Source organism: Diospyros lotus, chromosome 10, assembly GCF_014633365.1.
Source record: "Diospyros lotus cultivar Yz01 chromosome 10, ASM1463336v1, whole genome shotgun sequence".
In the NCBI taxonomy this organism is placed as follows: domain Eukaryota; kingdom Viridiplantae; phylum Streptophyta; class Magnoliopsida; order Ericales; family Ebenaceae; genus Diospyros; species Diospyros lotus.
The window spans coordinates 7,453,123-7,459,173 of record NC_068347.1 but is presented as its reverse complement, the minus strand read 5'-3'; the positions used below and the strand labels follow the sequence as shown (position 1 = coordinate 7,459,173).

Below are 6,051 nucleotides of genomic sequence, written 5' to 3'. Positions count from 1 at the left end.
TGCTGAGACTTGTGGCTCAACTTGCTTTAACATCATTCTAGATTGGGGAAAGGTAAAGTTCAAGGATGGGTCTAGTGGTGACTATGTTTTTGGGATAATTGTGTGTACAGAGCAATTCCAACCGAAAAAATCTTTAGGGTTTTGTCTTTCAGGTGCAGAGGGGTATCTATTGTGCTTTGTTAGTGTAAAGATCCAAAAAAAAAAAAAAAAAACTAAATTAATTAAATTAATTAAATTATATATATAATAATTAATTAAAACAAAAAAAAAATATATATATATATATATAAAAAGAAAAGGGGGAGGCGCTCGGCAGCCCCCCCCCCCAAATCAGAAAATCTCTCTCTCTCTCTCTCTTTTATTTTCTCTTGATTTCCTCTCGGATTATCTTCGATTCCAAGCGATCCGGCCGTTCGATCGTTGATCCGACTTCGCTTTCACCGTTAAAGTGCCCCCGATCTACAAGGAGGTAAGTGTTTTGGCTTCATCCTCTCTGTTTTGCTTGTTGTTTTCGTGAAATGAGGCTTGAGGCGCGATGGGGCTTGTTGGCCGAATGTTTGAGGTTAGATCTACGAAGATCCAACCGTTGGATTTTTGTGATTCTTGGATATGATGGTCGGTTTGCTTAAGAGGGTTGGGTGGCGGTCTTGGATCGCTGGAAATCGCCGGCCACGGTGGCCGGCGACGTTGGCAGTATTTTTTCTCTTTTTGGCCGAAACTTCGACTCTAGATCTACGAAGATCTAGCCGTCCGATCTTTCTCATTTTTTGGTATGTTGCTCTCCTTAGTGTTGCGCACCTCGGGGTAGTTTCTGATCGTCGAAAAAATGGCCGGCGGCCGGCGAACGGCGACGGCCAGATTCGCCCCTATTTTCGGCCGAAAATTAAATCTCAGATCTAGTAAGATCTGACCGTCCGATGGGTTTCATTTTAATATATGTTGATATTCGTGGCGAGGGCTTCGTATCGGTATATTGGTCGGCCATTTTTGGCCGGCCGGCGGCGGTCGCCGGCGGTGGCAGTGTGTTGGAAAGAAAAGAAAAAAAAAAAAAAAAAAAGGAAAAGAAAAAGAAAGAAAAGAAAAGAAAAGAAAAGAAAGGAAAAAGAATAAAAGGAAATAAAAATAAAAAAAAAAAATATAAGGAAAAAGGAAATGAGGGCTTTTGGGGTTGGGCATGTCGGGTTAGGTTTTAGCCTAGGATGGCGGGGCCCGATTGGGTTTTAGGATGGCCCAATGTGTTGGGCATGACTGACCCAGTTGTGGCAGCCCTTGGGCTGGCCCACTCGGCTTGTTCTCCCTTGTCGCTTGTCCGGGAACCTAGGATGACTTGGTTAGGTTGGTCCTACTCGGGATATCGATGTCAGTCTAATTTGGGTTCTCTTTAGGTCTCCTAGAATTGGCGATATGATTGGCGAGTCATTTTGTTGATCGGAGTCCTAAGGATGAAGCCCTATTGGACGACCCGAGGCCGAGTAAGACTGACCCTGAGTGCGTTCTAGGCTAGCCTATGATGATGACGTGGGTTTATTTCGAATCCTGATTTCTGATGGATTCCTTTTATCTGAGGCTAGAATATTGCAATTTATTCCTTTTAAACCATTTATTAAATTATTAATTAATTATTAAGTTTTCAAGAAAATTTATCAATTTAGTTATAAATATATATATGTATGTATTTTTGATAAATGAGAAATTTAGATAAAAAAATATATTATCTATATTAAAAGAAAACTAGTTTATGGGTAAATATATATATATATATATTATGATATTGCAGCCTATAAGTGGGTGTGTAGTTCCACTATACACTTACGCGTAGCAAGCAAAGCGAGACATGATGACGTAGTCGATGGCTTAGCTCGACGAATTCCATGACGCCAGATTTGAATATTGCGCGGGCCAAGGTACCAAATAATCGATTTAGGGTGTTAGGCAATGGTTAGGATTTTCGGTAATTTCTTTACGTCGTTATTCTTGTTACCTAAATGTGACACCCCATTCTATTTATTGTAGGCTCAGATTCTCAGGATTTTGTTCGATCTTCTCCCCAGACTCGGACTTGAGTCATCATTTCCCAGGCGAGTAGACAGGATATGTTATGATTACCTTATATTATGCACGTATATACTGTTTTATTCATAAATATTATAACCTTGTATAAATTTTTATATGCATAACTCGTACATGATTTTTATATGCGGATCATAGAAAAATACTCTTAAATGTTTCTAATTTGCATGAAATATTTTCATCCTACTGGGAGAGACATAAACTGAAAGATACCCTAATTGATTTCTTGTTTTGAGAATGTGAATTATTGAATGATATGGTGTATTTTAGGCACCACATGAAATGATAAATGATTGTGACTTGTGCATAAATTAGGGTATTATTTGCATTATTATTAGAGGACTATCTAGTAGATTCCCTGGTGACTCACAGCAGGAAAAGATCATGGTACTGTGAGGCTTGGCATGCCAAGGCCATGAGAGACACGGATAGTATGTTTCAGCACTGCTATCACGTGGGCCTTTATGATGATATTGTGTGATGATGATGTATGTGCCGATATATATACTTGTGTGCATGTGTATATAGGCGTTAGGCCAGTTTCTACTAGTGTGTCCTCAGAATCAGTGCATGCATCTCATACAAAAGTATAGGGGACTTGGGTGGTTAGGGAACAACTTATGGGGGTTGTCTTTAAGCACCTATTTTTCCTACACTATGTTTTTCTTTGAAATCTCAAATTATTTAACTTATGGTTTATAATTCCACTGTTTATACTGTTATTACGTTATTATACTCATGATGATCATCCTAGCATTTTATTGTATACTCTCCTAGTGGGCATGACATACCTTATACTCGCGAGTCCACAAGACTCACCCCGTTTTATTAAAAATATTTTCAGGGAATTCTCCTTTTGATTATTGGTCCAGCAGATCTTCTGGTATGATGTCATACCCTCTTTTGATTTCGGATGTATTATAGGATGCTCTGTGGAGACATACCCATATTGTAGAGTCTGATGTTTTGTCTTTATTTTTGTTGGCACATAATTGTGCCAAGGGCCCGAGATACGGGATCGGGTATGTATTATTGACAGCAGTGTGATAGATATTCTTATTTTGTACAGCTGCTGTATATGAAATATTGAGATATTATGTTAGAAGGTGAATTGGTATTTTATTCATGTTCTATATCTTGTCAGTAATATTGTTTTATTCAAATCGAGCTAGAGAAGAGGCTTACTAGTCCATTTTGGGGCCGCTGGGCCTAGGGATTAGTGCCGGTCATGACATACCAGATTTCGGGTCGTGACAGTTAGATGGATCTTAAGAGCACCTTTTATGTATTATGGGAGATTAGGCCCTAATGGACATGTTAAAAGAATTTGATCTATATTTTACTTTCATTGTGCTTTTCTCTTAATTATAGTTATATGTTTTTTTTTTTTGGTTATGGCTTACTATTCTTTGATGAGAGTTATTGTTATTTTTTTTTGCAAAGTAGTGTCGGTCATGACCTTCGAATTTGAGACGTGACAAAGTTGGTATCATATGATTTAAAGATGGAGGAATATATGATTTTAATATTCGATGTACCCGCATGATATTAAAAAAGACAAAAATAATAATAGGGTCAAATAAGTGGAAGTTGGAAAAGGTAAGACAAAGGCTATATATAATATATTACATGGAGACTTAGAAAGGTATTGTATTTTATATTATGTTATATGTGAGAATATTATATAAAAGCAAAGAAAATGGAAACTAGGGGAATTTGATAGAAGTTGAGAATTTGACAAAAGTGGGTTGCTAAAATGCAAGGATAAGTAAGTGCATATAAATATAATGTTGCTATTGAGTTTTGTTGCCCACAACAAGTGAGTAAAAAATAATAAACTTACAACCAGAGACAATTACAAACAAGTCACCAACGGTTAAGAATTTCACTCGCGAGCACACTTCCAGTACTTCGAACCTTCTCACTTTTGTTTGAATACTCTATCAAGTTTGTTCTATCTTGAGCCTCCATACTTACCCTATATATATACATCCTCCAAACACAATAGCCATTAAATAAAATGATAATATGAAATTTAAAATTCAAAAAATGTTTAGACTTTCTCAAACAATAAGAAAACACGTCTCACATTTAATTCAAAATAAATTTACTTTTTACATGAGAAATCAAGATTTGAAATTTCAAATATATATAAGTTTTTGAGACATAAATGATTAAAATAAGAAAATATGTCTAAAAACAATTCTTCTTTAATTTAAAATAAATTTACTTTTTGCATGAATAAGAGAAAATATGTCTAAATATAATTCTCTTTTAATTCAAGATTTGAAAATTCAAATATAATTTTTTGAAACATAAATGATTAAAACAAGAAAACATGTCTAAAAGCAATTTTCCTCTAATTCAAAATAAATTTACTTTTTGTACGAGTAACAAAAAATATGTCTAAAACTATTTTTTTTTAATTTAAAATAAATTTACTTTTTGTATGAGAAAGAGAAAACATATTTAAAAGTAATTCTTCTTTAATTCAAAATAAATATACTTTTTGCATAAGTAAGAAATGCATTTATTAATAAATAAAAATTTAAATATAAACTTCTGAGATATAAATGATCAAAACAAGGAAACATGTCTAAAGACAATCCGCCTTGAATTCAAAATAAATTTACTCTTTGTACCCACTTTTAATTCAAAATAAATTTACTGTTTGTATAGGAAAGAAATACATTTATATTATAAAAATATTTTTGTTATCATCAAAATCGTATTTACTTACCCTTGATTTTAACAGGTTTATATATATAAGGGATCATGGTTTAATATATGGATGGGTATATTATATATAGTATATAATATCTTATTTAAGTAAAAGAAAAGAGAAAGTGGAAAGCAATTGAGAAACATTTGAGGAGTGGCCATGTATAAGTATATGAATATATATATATATATAATATGTATTGGGTTAACATAAATTATATTAATGGTATATTATATATTATGTAATGGAATATATCATATATTATATTAACATCAATGGAATTCTAGTGGAAGTTGCTTCCAGCACATGGGTGCGTATAAGGAGGGGGGCATTCTTCCCCAATCTTCTATTTTCTTCCAAGGCATGTGCAGCCCACCTCATGTAGGGTATATATTTATATAAAATATACTAAGTTGGTGCAAGGGAAGCTGGTAGAAGAAGAGATGATTTCTCTAATCAATCTCAGCAATGTAAATTGGGGGCCATGCGAAGTAAATGATGTTGTTCAGCTGAGTGGGCTTCTCATGATGGGCTCAAGCATTGAGGAGGAAACCATGGGCTTGTGGCTGGGAATTGCAGCAAATGAATGGGTTGAGAACAAGGTGGACGGCTGGGCTATAAATAGTGGGAAAAATAAAGGGAACGTAGAGAATAAAAGGCAAGAAGGAAATTGGGAGTAGGACGGTGGAATTGGAGAGAAATTAGAGAAGGAAAATTAGAAGGGGTAGTAGCAACGTGGAAAGCTTAGCAAGTAGGGAAAAAGGTAGCACGACATGAAGGTAAGGGGGTATTTAAATGAGGTGGAATTAATGTTAGTAGTTTGTATTTAAATAATTCTTGGGTTCTGTCAGATTAAAGAAATTTCGGGGAGTACCGCTGCTAATCCTAACGATTTAAAAGGTATTCACTATGGAAGGCGCTATCCATTTTTGGAATTCTAAAGCATTTGTTGGTGTTGGTAATTTGAAGTCTGCTTTTTTTCCATTTAAGAGGTAAGTTTATTTCCTCTATTTGCAAGTTCCTTTGCAAATTCCTATTTCTTTGGCAAGTTGTTATACCTTCTCTCTATTCGAACAATTAGTTCCTTTTTGGTATGGGATTTGTGCCTATGATCTGTGTGCTTTTTTTTGGACAAATTGGTCATGTTTACTTTACTATATTCCATCCAGTTGTTTCCCTTGGACACTTGCTTAGTTTTGTTCAAAAGCTGGAATAGGGTTCGGTTCACACCCTATATTATGAACAGGGTGTGAGAAAAT

General features: G+C 34.9%; 1 long non-coding RNA gene across 1 annotated transcript; it reads left to right on the top strand.

Annotated features, from left to right (window-relative positions):
- The first annotated feature begins 292 nt into the window (after positions 1–292).
- Positions 293–2,806, top strand: LOC127812216 (uncharacterized). Its single transcript, XR_008025840.1, has 3 exons — positions 293–469; positions 1,778–1,904; positions 2,014–2,806. It is a non-coding gene; the product is annotated as an uncharacterized LOC127812216 (long non-coding RNA).
- Positions 2,807–6,051: the final 3,245 nt, after the last annotated feature.